Raw genomic sequence first — 17677 nt, forward strand, 5'->3', positions numbered from 1 at the left:
TCGAGTACTCCCTGCCCAGCTGTGGTTCCAAGTACTACGTAGTGCGGCATCCCTTCCTTCTGTTTCATTAAATTCATTAACTTCATTAATTTCATCAAGCAGACTCTGCTTTGTTTTATTCCTTGATGCTGAATTTTGTAAGCTTCTTGTGTCCTCGTAGACATAGGTGAAATGTAATTCTTAAACAAAAACATAATCAGCCTTCTGCCTAAGAGTTTTATGTTTCCCGCTTTTCTACAGTTTTAATTCTAAGTTCCTCTGTGCAGTCTCCAAGCTTCTCTCCTCTGTATATTTAATTTTATCTTCCACGATTTCTCAAAATGTACTCTCTACTCCAGTGAGGCCCATTTCCATAGGTTCTCTGAGGCTGTCATGCCTCCTCTCACCTTCACCTTCCCTGGAGCCCATCATCTTGCCTCTGAGGCACATGCTTTTTCCTGCTCCTGTAGACATCCCACTATGCTGTCCTTTGGGGATGGATTTGCCCCCTACCTTTTTTATGAAGCCTAAAAGCCTACCCTCATTATTCCTGGATCTCCCCCTTTCGATAATGAAACTTTTCATTTTCTGTGCTGCAGAAAAAAAAATAGCCCTTAAATTATTCATACATTTTTCACCAACTCCTTAACTATATTATAAATGTTAGGACTTTTGTGGATAGGGATTATGTCTAAAATGTCTTAACGTTTCTGTGCACTAATACAAGGTTGAGGACACATTCAATGAAGATTTCATAGTAGAATTCTGACCTCTGTTAACTCTTTCATGCAGTACAGATTTTATTTTTTTTTTAAAGATTTTTTATTTATTTGACACAGAGAAAGAGAGATCGGAAGCAGGCTTCCTGCTGAGCAGAGAGCCTGATGTGGGGCTCGATCCCAGAATCCTGAGATCATGATCTGAGCCAAAGGCAGAGGCTTAACCTGCTGAGCCACCCAGGTGCCCCTGCAGTACAGATTTTAAATATCCTGTTTAGTTGGGATACATGGCAGAAATCAGTGGCACACATCACCCTTCCCTTCTCTCCATTGCTCGGGCTTCCACGCTGTTCTCATTCATGAACCATAAGCACAAATGGCGTGTCACTTTCAGTGAAGGTAGATAGGAGCTGAGGTGCCTCCCCTAACCACTGTCTTCTCTTGTGACTTTGGAGAGACTGTTCCAGAAAGCAGCGCTGGATGCCAGTGTTGGATTTCAGGTGGACAAGAAATAGACTTCTAATGTTGGAAGCTCGTCTCCTGCAAACTTTGAAGTTTGTCTCTTGCCAAAGCTAATTTAATTATTCTCAGGAGTCTGAGGTTGACAAGTTCTATATGTATATTTTACAGAATCTTCAATTAGCTGTATATATGTTTTATAGAACCTTAATTATTGATCCAGAAATTGATGTGAATACAGAACTGCATAGAATCCTGTATGTACTTAGGAACTTCTAAGCAAATGAAAATTGTTCCTGTCTATGGAAGACAGGCATTTCACGATTTTCTTAGCTACAGCAAATGTTGGCTGTGACTTTACTCTGGCATCACACATTGTCGATACCATCTCTGAATCCTCTGAAAGGTGAAAATCTTAGTGGAAAATACTACTGGTCTTAGTGGAAAATACTGTTGGCCTGTAGTTGGTCAAGGGGGTTAACCTTGGAGTTTGGGATTTTATTTAAAGCTTTTTGTTTGTTTGTTTTTTACCTTTGGTCTTAAAAAAAAAAAGCTCAACTTAGAACTTGTCCCATTTTAGGTTATGTTGAAACATGATGACATGTGCAGAAATATTCTGAATTCTAAGGGAAGTTCCACATTATATAGTCTCGGCATGTATCACGATGAAAAAAGCCATGGATGAGAAGTCAAAGAGTATAGGTGAGTTTAATTCTCTATGATTTAGTTTTCATTCATCTTTATGTTCCCTTATTAATAGAACCTGTGGATAGTCCCTTGCTAAGGAATGTTCCAAAACTTCAACTGTTGAGGAAAGCTATTCCTGTTATAGTCTTCACATTTTGAAAAACAAAGCTTTAAATCTCAGGTTTTTAAAATTTTAACTTTGTGAAGCATGAGTATATGCTGTCATAATAGTTTAGTAAGAGTTATTTTTACATATAATGTGACTAAGAACCCTCAGATTTATTTGGCATATTTGAAATGAAAAGTTAAGTCAAGATAAAAAAAATTATCCCACTAATGAAAGATAATATAGTAAAAGATGCCTGGAAGATGGAACTTCTCATATGCTATTGGTAAGAACGTATTCTTCCTAGAATTGGTTTGGAAATTTACATCAGGATCCTTAAAAATGTTTGTATACTTAGCACATGTGGATGGCTCAGTCAGCTAAGCGTCAGGCTCTTGATTTCGCCTTAGGTCAAGATCTAACGGGTTATGAAATGGAGCCCCGCTTTCCTCGGGCTCGGTGCTGAGTGGGGAGTCTGCTTGAGAGTCTCTCTCTCTTCTCCCTTGGCCCCTCTCCCCACTCGCTCCTTTTCTCTCTCTCTTGAAAAAATCTTAAAAAAAATTCTGCATGCTCTTTTCCAATAATCCCACTTCTCAAAATCTATCCTAAGGACATAATCAGGAATAATATTACACAAAAATGTATATTGATATTTTTCTAATTAAAAAAATTATAGATGCTGTCTTAGTTTGGTCTGCCATAACAAAATACCATGGGTGGCTTAGACATCTTTTTTTTTCCACAATTCTGGAGATGGGAAGTCCAAGATCAAGGTGTCAGCCAATTTAGTTCTTGGCTAAGACCTTTTCCTCAACTGGCTGACCAAGCAGGATTTGTGTCCTTGTATTGACACTAATCCTTTTGTGGGCTCTACTCTCATGATTATTAAACCTAATTACCTCCCAAAGGCCTCCACCTCCAAATACTATGACATTGGAGGTTAGAGTTTTAACATATAAATTTTGGGAGGACGCTGAATTAAAAAATTCTTTTTTTTTTTTAAAGATTTTATTTATTTATTTGACAGAGAGAGATCACAAGTAGACAGAGAGGCAGGCAGAGAGAGAGAGAGAGAGGGAAGCAGGCTCTCTGCTGAGCAGAGAGCCCGATGCGGGATTCGATCCTAGGACCCTGAGATCATGACCTGAGCCGAAGGCAGCGGCTTAACCCACTGAGCCACCCAGGCGACCCTGAATTAAAAAATTCTTAATTGCGGGGCGCCTGGGTGGCTCAGTGGGTTAAGCCGCTGCCTTCGGCTCAGGTCATGATCTCAGGGTCCTGGGATCGAGTCCCACATCGGGCTCTCTGCTCAGCAAGAAGCCTGCTTCCCTCTCTCTCTCTCTCTGCCTGCCTCTCTGTCTACTTGTGATCTCTCTCTGTCAAATAAATAAATAAAATCTTTAAAAAAAAAAAATTCTTAATTGCAAAAAAAAATGAATAGAATTTTGTGTTAAGTATATTTTGGTACGTGTTGATGATGATTTGTAGTGATTAAAAATATTTTTAAAAAAATAACTTAATGACATAGGAATATATTTGCAATGGTATGTAGAAAACCAAATATAAAACTACCAACTCGGGACGCCTGGGTGGCTCAGTTGGTTAAGCAGCTGCCTTCGGCTCAGGTCATGATCCCAGCGTCCTGGGATCGAGTCCCACATCGGGCTCCTTGCTTGGCAGGGAGCCTGCTTCTCCCTCTGCCTCTGCCTGCCATTCTGTCCGCCTGTGCTCGCTCTCTCTCCCTCTCTCTCTGACAAAAACAAACAAACAAAAAAAAACAAAAACTACCAACTCAACTCCGATTTAATAAAAAAAATTTAGCCATGTTGAAAAAACTATGAAAAGAAATACACAGAAATATTAATATCATATATGATATGAAAAGAAACACACAGAAATATTAATATCATTTATTTTTGTATAAAGGAATTGCTCGATATTTGAAAAAATTTTATATATTTCTGCATCAAGGAGTTTCTGCATGTAGAAATACAGAATATAGGGAACACATAGAGGCCACTAAACCATTAAATATCAGTTTTTTGTCAGTAGAAATCACCACATTCTGCTCTAGCTATATTGAACTTCTGTTGTATTGTTTTTCTTTTTATGCATTTGCTGTTACTTCATAACAAACAGCAGCAGCAACAAAAAACCCTCTTCATCTTCTCAGACTCAGTGACTTTATCCCAGCCCTCAGGGACCATTGGGTGGAGAACCCGTCCTGACCCCCTCTCAGGTCAGGTTTTATGTTCTTCCCCTTCAGTCCCGTTGCACCTGCCATACTCCTGTATGGTATTAAAATGTAATTGATTTTCTGGGCTGTGTTCCCTGCTGGATTGTAACTTTGTAACTCTTTGAGGTTTTCTGTGTCTTTCATCACCACATGCTCGTTGTTCTAGCACAATGACTGGCACTTAAGCGCCTGTCAATAAATGTTTGTTGATTGAACAATCCTTACAATGACTTACAACAAGTGTGTACACGCAGAGTGAAGGGCTCTCTTGAGGCAGGTTAAACTCTCTGTGATTTTGTTCTAAATCTCTGGTTTTGTCTAAGTAGTCTAGAAGTTCTACATAAGAAATTACACATCATCTCCTGCGCTTCAAAGATGATTTATGTAATTATAAATATAAGATTAAATGACTTTTTTTACATTTGGATATATTTTTCAATGATAAATTAGAGACTCTCATCAACCTGAACTTAATTTAAACTTTCAAAAACAGATATGTTAACTGTAATCTTTAACGAATTTCCCTACCTTTTTAGAATTTGTTATAAATTATAGAGTGCGGGGCACCTGGGTGGCTCAGTGGGTTAAAGCCTCTGCCTTCGGCTCAGATCATGATCTCAGGGTCCTGGGATCGAGCCTGGAATTGGGTTCTCTGCTCAGCAGGTTAGCCTGCTTCCCCTTCTCTGTCTGCCTGCCTCTCTGCCTGCTTGTGATCTTTGTCTGTCAAATAAATAAATCAAACCTTTAAAAAAAAAAGTAAATAAATAAATTATAGAGTGCACCAGTACTAAACTTCCAGACCCAAATCACAAGATTCTTAAAAATATTTGTATACTTGTGCCTAGATGATGGCTCATTCGGTTGAGCAGCAGACTTGATTTCGGCTCAGGTCATGATCTCAGGGTCCGGGGATCTAGCCCTGTGTTGGGCTGCTTCAGGACTGTCTTTCTCCCTCTGCGCCTCTCCCTGCTCTCTCTCTTTCTCTCAAATAAAGAAATAAATATTAAAAAAAAAAAAAGAATGTTTGTATACTCTTCTCCAGTTAATCCCACTTCTCAAAATCTGTTCTAAGGAAATAATCAGGGATGATAAGATCACACAGAAATGTATATTGTTATTTTCTTTCCTAGATGTTAAAAAATTTATAAGTGCTATGTTTCATAAATTTATCCCAGTAATGTTTCATAAATTTCTTAGATAAGGTCGTTATTAATTTGTGTGAGAAAGACAGTTGTCATGCTAATAGTTTGGAGTTAACAGACACACCATCTTGCTCATGTTTATTAAAGCAGGTGAATCTCCTCCATTGCAGAGCACTTTTGTGGTTTAAAAATAACTGAGACAAAAACGCAATGGGAATTAAAATGAACATTTGGGAGGATTTTCACTCTATAGATAGAAAAAAGTCAAGTTTTGAAAACCTCCCCCAATTTGGAAAACCATTTCTGTGAGCATAATTCAGATCACTGACTTCTTCATAGAATGCAAGATTTTAATCAGAATGATCCAGAGTAAAGCAAGTGAACTTTAGTCTGATTTTCAGAGACTGAGTTAATAAAATGTGAGATGTGTCGGAAAAAGACGGCGAACAAATAGCGTTATTTCGTAAAATACGTTATCTTTGATTCCCTACCTACACTATTTGGTTTGTCATAACTTGCCCTGATGCTAATTAGATGACAGAATGAATGGATGTGCTTTCACAGAAAAATGGCAGGTGCTAAAAATAATAAAAAAGGTAATACCTGAGCTTGAGTAATTTCATTATTATGCATTCAGACAGTTTGGAAATCTGTGGAATTTCTGCTGGGAAACAATTTTTCTTTACTGAATGGATCATTGAAAAGTTCATTTACTACAAGACATATGTTTCAAATGTCTCTCTTTTTCTGTATGAATTTGTAGAATTTTCTCTTCAACTGTGGAAGCTTGAATTTCATTGATACAATTTTAAAAGAGTGAAACAAATTTTTTAATACTGAGTAGTTATGTTTTTTAAGGTTGCTGTGTTCAAATAGCATTAGCAGAAGTTGCTTGTAGATTTCTGTGTTAGGAAAATGAAATATTGTTGTCTCTCAAGCTGCAAGGTATATCTTATTATTTACTTGAAAGCTTAATGATCTTAGAACTATATTTTTAACAACATATATTCAATATCTTAGATTAGTAGTCATCTCTGTAATTTGGAGCCAAAACCTCAAAACAAATCAGGTCTATGTGTGTAAAATATGTGCATATTTTTAAATGCTGCATAAAATACAAGTATATATTACATATTTTACATAATCCCCACTCCTTAACAAATATTACAGTAATTTACCAATTGCTGAGGTTCAAAAAATTAGAATGTAGATGAAAAAATAAAACTCTACACCAAAAATTGGCCCACGATAATATTTATATTTTTAATTCCAAGTAAATTCAAATATGAATAAAATGTATTTTTAGAGGCTGCCCTCCTATGGAAGATATCCAGGTCAAGTGTCCAAAAATCCCCCAAAATTCACATACAATCTTATCCACATGACACTGAGTGTCTGAATAAATAATTAAAATTGAGACCTAAGTAGCTTAATTTCCCCTGTGCGATATGAAATGGGAAAATATTTACTAATATGGAGATAATTGACTTGATTCCTTGTACCATGTCTGTAAGTGTTAGTAACTGAAATACAGAGATGGTAGATGACTTAATTTTGGGGTTCCTTGAAGTTTCCATAGCCTCAGAACGGGGAGCAAAGATATGAAGCTTCATTCCTAGATGTTGCTCATGTATGTGAAGTTTTGAGTTACATGGTAACAATAATGATTCCCCTGTGCAGTACAGTCTTTAAAAATAACTTTCAGAGTGTTGGTTTTCACAATTACAAATAAGTACAATTTACCTAGTAATTAAAATGGAGATGTTAAAAAATGCTGCATTGATGCCTCATTTGCAAGTACAGTTGATGATCTCTGTTTTGAGGCAATCTGTTTCTGAGTTTAATCCTTATTTGGAAATTTCCCTGAGGATATTATTCCTTTTCTTACAAAGTGATGTGAATTATTCAAAAAAATATTGAAGTGCTACTTCCTTTGCTGTTCTTTCAAAGAAATGAATAATTATTTGCAATATATAATTTGTCAGTAGCCAAATTATTTATTATGGCAAGAGCACCCCCCCATACCCCTGTCAATACACAGACTGAGTTCCTTTTTGTACTTAGCATCTCTTTCTGTCATGAGAAAATTTTGAGATGCTGTTTTAGCCAACGTTAACATTACCGTGCTTTGACAGTAAAAATGGTAACTTTTCTTGAATAATTAGAACAAATTAACTCCTTTTAGCAAAGTATGCATTTTGACTAGCACATTTTATGTTTTTAGTAGACCCAGACATAAGACATACTCATTTTGAGATCCTCAGATTTTGTTATATTTGTAAATTTAATCAGTTCAATTCTTCGGTGAATTCTTATTATTGAAATATTTTCTTCTGTACAGAAAATACATCAATATTTTATGAAGAATGTACATCTAAGATTTTTCTAATGTTTCCAGTGCATTTTTCTTCTAGCTTAAATTATATTTTCTAAAATCATGTGAGTTAAATGAACTCTTAACATTACCAAGTCATTGTAAAACTATCTGGGGATTTGGAAGACATGCCAGGTCAGTGTAGACATATCAGGGGAATTATGTATACATACAATGTCAAGGTGGATACACTTGAAGATGAAGGAGCATTCCTGTTTAATTTAGAACTTGATGGGGAATTAAGGAGATGTTCAAGATCAGGACGGAAACTGGTGAGTTAGAGAGACATCCTAGATCAGAAAAGATTCCCCTTAGAGATTGAGGAGACGTCCAAAGATAGTGATTGAACTGGGCAATTACAGATCCAACACTGGTCAGTGTAGAAAAACTGAGGATTTAGAGACTTTCATGTACAGATTACTGTGTACAGCCTGTGAAATTAGGCTGACATCCTAGGATAGTTTAGAAACTCCTAGGAATGAGAGAGACATTCTACATGATGGTTGGTAAACCTGGGAAGTTAGGGAGAAATCACAAGTCAGTATAGACACACCTGGGGTATAAGTGAAACCAACAGTGTTAAGAGTAGAAACTTAAGGGAATTTGGGAGATATTCAAGGTCATGGTAGATACATTGGAGAATTGGGAAGCCATCCCAGCTCAGGGTAAACACATTAGAAAAAAAAATTAACTCTGTAATACGTGTCTTAGTCTTTGTCTTTTGAGTCAATAGGACACCCAATTTTTAGTCTATTATTTGTAACAACATGACTTGAAGTTATGAAAAATGTACTCAAATAACATTTTTTGAAAATTGCACTGAAAGGTTTCTTGATAGAAGAATACATATAAATTCCATGACAGTTGTGACTTGCTTCACATCAAAAAGTTAACATTCCTTTCTAGATGTGCTTTGTATTATTTGTATTTGGATAAATTTTAGATATGAAAGAAATACCTATCCATGGCTTTAAAAAAACACATAGTAAGTTTGATGGCTATGTATGCCTTATTCAAATGTGAACACAGGAAACCATAGTGATTATTATTTTTTTCCCTTTGGAGATAAAGCAGTTGGGTAATGGATAACAAGCCACCTGTCTTCTATTTGGAGAATATGCTCTTGTTGCTTTGTGTTCAAAGAAACCCTCTTGGTACCCATTGCCCTGTTCTATGTAGTGGGTAAATAAAGTTACAGTCTAATGGTCTTTTTGACTAAAGTATACTTCTGAGGCTCTATTGCCCAAAGGGTCCTCACGATTAGTGAAGTCATTCCCAGTGCTCCTTTGATATTTTGCTTTTCTGTCCTTTCTTGTGGATAAATGAGGAAGAAAAATGATATTAACTCTTCACTTCCAAAGATGGGTCCGTGGGCATCTCCATTACTGGCCACAGTTAAGACCTGGAAACCGGTCATTTCCTTTGCTGTGTTAAGTCTGCAAAAATAAAAGTAAAAGCTAAACAAAACAAAAGCCCTATTTTATTAATGTAGACATATATTTGCTATTGATTTTAGAGGTTTACTTAATTTTGATTTTTTCCTTGACAAGCTTTTCATGTGGAAAATACACACTTATACTCAATTAAGGCCAAATAGTCATGTTTCAAATACATTATCAGTTAAGTAATTTATTGAACTTATGTGTACATTTTCCTCCTTCATTTATTTAAATTTGTTCATGGCTCACAGTGTAGGAAATCAGGACTAGTTCACTGGATTTATCCTTTCCAGTTTTAATCTGATTCTTATTTATTCATGACCGCTAAGTTTACTCAGCTATTGTTACTGAGATCGTGTTGGGAAATAACAAAGAAAATAGAATTGGGTGTTTTTTAAAAAAAGATTTTATTTATTTGAGAGAGAGAGAGAGAGCATGAGCTGGGAGGAAGGGGAAGAGGGAGAGGGAGAAGCAGACTCCCCGCCGAGCAGGGAGCCTGATGGTTGGGCTGGATCCAGGACCCCAGGATCATGACCTGAGCCAAAGGCAGATGGTTAACTGACTGAGCCACAGGGCCTCCCAGGTGCCCCTGGTATATAATTCTGTATGACTTGTTGTCTTACATTCCCTCTTAAAAGGCTTGAAGAACATCTGAACGTTTTGTACTCCCTACTGATTATCTCAATATATTTGGCTCCGTAAAATTTTTTTCTTTCTTTTTTTTCTTCAAGTGCATTATCTATAAGTGATGATTAATACTCATTTTATTAAGTGTGCTTTTTAAAAATACAACTTTACTTCTAGAGTGGGCATAACTAGTGTTTCCTCATGCTGTTTCATTTTTTTTTTCATGACCCATTTCATATTTATATCCCACGTACTCTGCTGCTTTAGCATAATAACTATTCTCATGTTGGGATGGAGAATCGACTAAGGAAAATTTCCCTTTTGACCGTGTACTCTGCGTTCAGCACTGGCCATCCACTTGGCAATCATCCATGAGATTCTCTCTTGTTCTCTTTAGAGCTGTTGTACATTTACGTGGTTAGCCTCTGTCAGTGTGGATCGTGATAACTTTTACATTTAATTGATCTCGTTTATCTGGATCTCTCTCCTTCAGTGGAAGATGTCTCAACTGTGAATCTTGAGGGTGGGCAGAAAGTCCATTTTGATACGTTCTTCATCTACTCTTATGCTGCAAAGATCTTAGGGGATTGGATTTGCATTATGACCATCTATAAATTAATATTTTGAGTGTTTGCTCTCCGTGATCATACAATGAATTATTCTTTATACTTTCTCCCAATTAAGTTTTCAGAGTCATATTATGGAACTGCTGGCCCATACTAAAATTTTGAATTCTGCTGAGGGAACCTTTTATTACTCCTTAGCCAGTATGCAATTTTCTGACTTGGCATTCTTTTTCATCCTTCCAGGGATAATCTCTTCCCCTGGAATAATTTACTTCCTAAACCTGGGAGTGTAAACCTAACAAGTAAGATTCAGGTTATTTTATTTGGTCTTCATGCCACAAAAAATTTGTTCATTAGTGTTTCATTTGTTACTGCTTCTCCTATATTCTGTGAATCGCATGTTCTAAAAACTTGTAAGTGAAATCACATTTTTCATAGAAAATCAAATTTTTGTCAGGGAGCACTTCCTAAATTTAGCAAGAATAATTTCCCTAGTTTCCATTTCCAAATGTGGTTATATTTTTATAGTAAAAGTTTAGGGGCACAGTTACCAGGAGGTGGTTAGCTGAAAGCATTCAGTACCCGGAATTGTCAAATGGGACCGTTTCCCCCATAAAAGCTTCCAATTATTCTATCTTCCGTGATCTCTTTGCCTGTGAACTTTTATAGCTTTTGCAGCTGAAATAACACACCTTTGTCCTAATTTTATGATGTCTTGAATCATTTCATGTGTGTTAGATTTGCCTCCTGAAGTAAATGATAAAGGTTTTTTGGGACAGAGGTTATGTGTTATATATGTCTAGAATTCCAAAGCTTGCATCGTTAATAAGACTGAATTTGTTAGTTACTAAACAAACTATCTCTAACTTTTTAAACAAAGAATATTTATGCAAATGATTAACCATTAACGATAGCACTGTGGCGATGTAGACATATTAATTTAAACTTTAATTTCTATAGGTAAGGAAAACTATCCCTAGAAATAAGGTGAATGTGGAAAGCAAAATTATTCTGTTAGTCTTTTTGCATTGTTTGCTGCTTTCTATGGTGTGTGCTTACACAAACATTATCTGTTAGCATCTTTATTGGTGGATCATAGAAATAGTATTCCGTCTTTTTTTTAGATGAATGGCTATCTAAACATATATTTAAAACACGCAATTCAGGCTGTTTAAAATGGGAACCTCAGACAAATGATTCATCTCTCACCAAAACCAAAATTTGTTAATTGAGTACTCGAGTGATAGTAATGATTTATAACTGACAGTCGACAGTCAAATATAATAAGGGGTTAGAACATAAAACTTATATTAAAGTAAGATTTCTATATATAATTACCATATCAGGTAATACTCTAATGAATTTTTAGTCTACCTACCAGTGTCTCTTTTTTTCTGCAACCCTCAATCTGTAAGCTATTAGCAAACCCTCAAGTTACATTCTAGTGAAAAGTTAACACTGAAATTTAAAATAACAAAATGCATTTCATGTCTTCTTTCTGGGAGACATGCATGTAACTATACCAGCTTTGCAAAACATTTTTAAAGCATGAGTCTCCCTAAAATATATTTATGTAAGGTAAAATACATATTCCAGCAATTTACTTTTCAAACTTTTCCTCCTACAGAAGTGTTTGTCATTCTGTGTTAGTAGTAAGAAAATTATAAAGCATAGTTAGATCTGCATTAATTTTTGGAATACTTACATGAATGCAGTCTTTGAATCAGTGGGTGTAATTTCTACTCTGTTCTTCAGAGTGACCTTTGTCTTTACAGACTTGTCCTCAGCCCACAAGAAACCAAGTGCATCTTACTTACACAGGTTGTCGTGCTGAATGGTATAACCGGGCACATATGTTATAAAATAATGATAGATCCCTGTACAAGGGGGAAATACGCATTTTGTTCCCTTAGCTGGACATGGAAGTCCTCAGAAGCAAACTATATACGTGGGAAGAAAATGGGGAGAGAAGGTTGGCGAACCCACCGTGTGGGGTGATTGCCCTCTCGGCTGGCTGGCTGTCCTCTGGCCCATCACCTTTTCAGTGGATTTAATCTGGAGCCGAAATGCTGCAGTTAAGACACTGAGCAATGATCTTTTGTTCATTAACTATCCCCCCCCCCCTTGATTTCAGTTCTCATTTACACAATGTCAATATGCTTGCGGTACTTTCTGCTCTTCTCAAACAAACTATGACCTTTAATTGAAAGGAGAAAATTAGTTGTGATACTGTGGCAAGAGATGTCCTGTGGGATTTGAATTTGTCAGACCAGGTAGTAGCTCAGCGTTCGGTGCCGAGAGGATGGAAGGTAGGGGACAGAAAAAGTCAAGTGGAAAAACTCAGAAGAAAAGGGATATGTTAAGTATATTTATCAGAAACGGATTAATATGAAACCTGCATGAAGAAACAATGGAGGAATGATGCCTGGATACAGCGTTCATTGTCTTCCGTCTCAAGTTTTCATTGTGGGGAACTGACAGTAAGCTCCTTGCGCGGAATGAGAGTGGCTGCTTCTCTCTCACTGAAATCACACTGTTAGTTCCTAATCAGTTTCCTAACAGTGATCCAGTGTCCTCAATTAGCTCTTGTCCTCCTAAAGGCTTAATGCGAACAATGCGAACGTCCCGATGCACTCATTCGCCTTATTTTTCCTAAATTCTGTATACTCCCATTTGCACAGCCTCTGGGCACAATTAAATGATTCTTAAAAATTAGGATTGCAAAAAAGGAAAAAAAAAACAACTGTCCAGTGTTTTTACAGATGCCAAGCCTAAATGATCCTGTACATTGAGGAGCTGACACAGGCGGTGGTCATAGAGGTCATAGAGACCATGCGTGTGTCTCCCTCACCCCTTCCTCCTTGTCCTTTGTAGGGATAAAAGAAGGCAGCCTTCTTTCTCCCATCATCCGCTGTCGCAGTACTGATGGGCCTGCCTTACAAAATTACCTCTAGAGTGACACGGAATTTGTACTAAGTTCAGGCGGGTCACAAAACTGAAGATCAAGTAATATGCAATTGAAAAATGATTTTGAGGTGCTTTTCAGAACATTACAGGCATTTGGGTGTTGGCCTCGAACAGTGGCACGGGGAACCCATGAAATAGATCAGGCAATTTTTTTCAATAATATTGACAAATGGTATCTGCTCTGGGAAGCCTTCCCCGTCTTTCCCAGGCAGAATAAGTGGTAGAAGGATGGCTCCTATCAAAAGAAGATTTTAGCCCAGTGTCTGACAGTCTGAAGGATCATGAGGGTTAAAGTCACTTAGTATCTGCAATAAAGGCCATCTGGAAATTCTGAAATAGATGACCATTATGTGTCCCATTTATCTACTGCCGCATAACAAAGCACCCCGCACTTGAGGACAGAACATGGCAGACATGTCATTGATGGCAGTCATGTCTTTGCCACCCTGATGTTCTGTGGGTGGGAGTGGACAGGGCATCTTGGGGATGATTATCTCTGCTCCACGTCTGGGGCTGCTCCTTGGAAGACTTGAATGGCTGGAAGGGACTTGCCCTTTAGAGGCTAGAGCCACCCGGCTGTGGAGGCGGGGGTTGGTTCTCCAACTCCGGGTCCAACTGTAGGCTCACTGGGACTGTCAACCAGGCCCTTATACTGGCGCTCACTCCACAAGACTCAGGATTCTGCCAGCAAGGTTGCTGGCTCCCAGGGCTGTGTTCTGGGAGGGAACACCCAGACAGCTGGCATTCCAAGAGCCACTTGGAAGCTGGATGCCTTGAGGACGTGGTTTTGAAAGTCATAGAGCAACACTTCCTCCTTCCTCCCTCATTTGTAGCTCCAAGCAATCAGGGGCCTGACCTTTGCAAGGAGGAGACAAAGACCTGACCTCCTGGGAGAAATGTCAAAGAATTTGAGGCCATCTTTTAGGACTACGATGTTACACCCTAGCACCCTTCTCCAGACCTTTTTGTATTTCTTCCCTGTATCTCTATTATACAGTTTTTGTTTCCTTTTTTCCCCAAATGGCTATGAGTTCAGGAAAGACCAAAGTAATTTTTACTCTTCTTTGAAATTCAGGTTCTAACGCATCAACTAAAATTAGACTTGCTAAAAGTGCTGAATTAAGCAATTATGATGTTTATAGACACGCCTAGAGGAAATTCAAGAGCTAATAATTGGAGACAATTAAAATTATATGGTTTATCTTTTATTTAAATGTTGTCATTTGTCCCTGGACCACTTGGTTGGCATGAGTCTCATAAAGCTTCATCCCTAAATAAGGTTACTTGCACCATTGGTATTTTTTTCATTTACTCTGTTGTTTCAGAATTTTCTAGAGATGGACATTCCGGAAGGAGGCAGTGTTTTTAGGAAAGCATCACCGAATAAATGCATGAATGACAACGACAACAAAAGGCAAGAAGGTGTATGCCATCTTGCCCTCCAGGTAAGATTGGAAAGTGCATTTTATCAGGAAGAAAGGGGATTATGAGGGAAAAAAGAGTTCAAGTCCAGAATTTTACATTTAACTTTACCATTTCTGTTCAAAATGATAACGGCCTTCCTGCTGCTCCTTGAGCAGGACAACACATGCTTTGCACTTGCCTGGGGTGGTTCTCCGTAGTGTATGAAAGCCTCACTGTCAGTTCTTTAGAACTTCTGCTTAATTAGGGCCCCGGGGGGGCATAGTTGATTAAGTGTCTGACTCTCGGTTTTGACTCAGGTCATGGTCCTAGGATCATGGAATCGAGCCCCACTCTGGGCTCTGTGCTCAGCCGAGAGTCTGTTTCTCTTTCTCCCTCTGCCCCTCCTCTTGCTCGCGTGCTCTCTCTCTCTAAAATAAGTAAATCATTCTTAAAAAAAAAAAAAAAAAAAAGAACTTCTGCTTAATTATCAACACCTTCCCCTTTCCTAACCACAGTTTATGCTGCCCCTTACCCACACAGTTAGCTGTAGAGTTTTGTCATAGCACTGACGTATAACATTTATTTATTTATATGTCTTTCCCTCCATGCAAGTTCACAAGGATAGAGTCTGCTTTACTTCCTATTACAATTGCAGTTCTTAGAACAGTCCTGGCTCAAAGTAAGCAATTAATATACATTTGTTACAGAAAAGAATGGATGCAAAGAATATAAAACTCCATTGTGCAAGAGCTTGGAAGATAATTAAATCTGGATGCTTTAGGGATTTTATATAATTCAATTTAAAAAATCACATCTAAGGCATTTGATACATGATATTTGTTCTTAATACTTTTAGAGGAAGCACCAAGACAGAGATGAAGTAGAGGCCAAGTGCTGGTATACTTGAAAATGCTATTTTAGACCACGTGTGAGCTGCTCGCAAAGGAGGTGGCCTGAAACTCTCTTTCTGCACCGTGAGACCATCACCCACGTCCAGGTATGGAAAAGAGGCTTAAGCATTCATTACAGGAAGTGTTTCATGGGAATTTCTCTGGACATATTTTAGGGAGTGGGTTACATTTTTTCCTTAAAGTAAGTGAGAAGAGCTTTTGGAAGAGCACTTAGGACCCTTGACATATGTTCTCTGCACTGTAGACTTACTGTTGCAGGCAGAGCATGAGGAAGGAAGGTGGGAGTGGGGGGGCGGCTGCATGCTCCCTGGTGTCGGGCCAGACATCGCACCCTCAGATGGAAGCTGGACGCTTGGGGCTTTCTTGTTTGGAAAGGAGCCCCATCAGAAAGCCCCTGAGCATGACTCACAGAAGAGTCAGTGTGAGTGGACCCCTGTAGCAGGGCTCGGTGGGGCTGTGCAAGTCCCCTGCAGAAGGCTTGTTTCTCTGATAGGATCTGCAGAAGATCATTGAGGTAATCCCAGGAGCTCCCTGGTCCGTGGGAGAGAATATAGTAATTTGGTTGTTGGTTAGCAATTGTTTGAGACTGCAGAGGAGAGGATGAGGAAGTTTCAAATTGTATGAGAGGTTCTTGCTCAGATCGTAGGTGGGAACTTTTACACCTCTAAAAGTGGTTACTGGTAACAGTTGTTACCTGTAACAACTGGGAATGATCACAAAAAAAAAGTTGTCAGATGTTAATACCCAGACCTATCTTGTAACAGATATTTTCCCCCCTGGGATTGATTTAAATTTTCTTTTTTAAATTTTCTCTGACCCCGAACAATGTCTGTGCTTTACTCATTGTCTTATGTGAGCGCTTTTAAGTCATTTGAAAGCCTCTGTTGGAAAGTGTGACTATATTTCCCACAAAGCAGGTGATGTTCTCTTCCCTTGTCTCTTCAAAGTGACCCTCTGTGGGGTCACTTGGTCCTTTGGAAAGATTTAAAGTTTCTTAGGCAAGGGGCACCGGGGCGGGGGCACTGTTGGTTGAGTGGCACCCTTGATCTTGGCTTGGGTCATGATCTCTGGCTTGTAAGGTACAGCCCTGCCTCTGGCTTCACACTTTGCCGGGAGTCTGGTTGTGGATTCTCTCTCTCTTTCTCTCTCTGCCCCTCCCTTAAATCCTGTGCACATACTCTCTCTAATAAATAAATAAACAAATCTTAAAAAAAATATCACTGGGCAAATGTTATCTCTGTGTAGCCCTTGTAGGGTTTGTGAGAAACACACATGGCTTGCCCCAGCTGTTGGTTTCCAGAATTTCTCCTGCTATGTCTGCATGGTGTGTTACCATATCTACTCACCTCTGTTTCTCTTTCTGGTCTGCTTCACAGACCTTGATTAGGCCTAGGTCATTGTTTTCCTAAAAGTCCAGGGCCCCTTGAAGCTTGAAATACTCCCAACTACTTGCCAGTGTGAAAATTGTCACTCAGAGACAGACTGATGGTTTTCTCCTAAACAATCATCCCCTTGCTCTCTAACCTTGCCCCAGTTCTCTACCCTTTTGATGAGCCAGAGGTGGGTGCTAAGCTAAGGGTACTGTGTACAAGTGCTGCTTGGAGGGGGGTTGGCTAGTTCTCTGTGGATTAAGGGAGTGGCTGATACCTGACTTCCTGGAGTTTCAGCTGAATCTATCATGGAAATAATCCCATTTGGGCATACCGTGTACTGGCTTACTAAATCCAAACATATATTTAAAAACACTTTGTGACCAAAGAAAGTTTATCATAAAAATGGAAGGATAGTTACACTTTGCAGAATTTTCTAATGTAATTCAGATCATTAATATATGGAGAATAGTCACATAACTATAGCAATAGATGCTGAATAAGAATTTGTAAAGTTCATTATGTTTTTAAAATACTGAAACAAACAATATAAACACTGAAATAATTTATAAAGTTATTTCCATTTGTGATAACTGTTTTAAAAATGCTGAGGGGGAGCTTGGGTATCTCAGTCAGTTAAGCGTCTTTGTCTGGATCTCAGCTCTGGTCTTGATTTCAGAGTCATGAGTTC

At 38.3% G+C, this 17677-nt stretch overlaps 2 long non-coding RNA genes across 2 annotated transcripts; one reads left to right on the forward strand and one right to left on the reverse strand.

Annotated features, from left to right (window-relative positions):
* Positions 1 to 1748: 1748 nt before the first annotated feature.
* Positions 1749 to 15694, forward strand: LOC125090993 (uncharacterized). The gene is made up of 3 exons (XR_007124544.1): positions 1749 to 1859; positions 14627 to 14746; positions 15562 to 15694. It is a non-coding gene; the product is annotated as an uncharacterized LOC125090993 (long non-coding RNA).
* Positions 8775 to 12414, reverse strand: LOC125090988 (uncharacterized). Its single transcript, XR_007124543.1, has 4 exons — positions 12321 to 12414; positions 12040 to 12164; positions 10183 to 10376; positions 8775 to 9138 (listed from the first exon to the last, which is right to left on the reverse strand). It is a non-coding gene; the product is annotated as an uncharacterized LOC125090988 (long non-coding RNA).
* Positions 15695 to 17677: the final 1983 nt, after the last annotated feature.

This window comes from Lutra lutra, chromosome 2 (assembly GCF_902655055.1).
Source record: "Lutra lutra chromosome 2, mLutLut1.2, whole genome shotgun sequence".
In the NCBI taxonomy this organism is placed as follows: domain Eukaryota; kingdom Metazoa; phylum Chordata; class Mammalia; order Carnivora; family Mustelidae; genus Lutra; species Lutra lutra.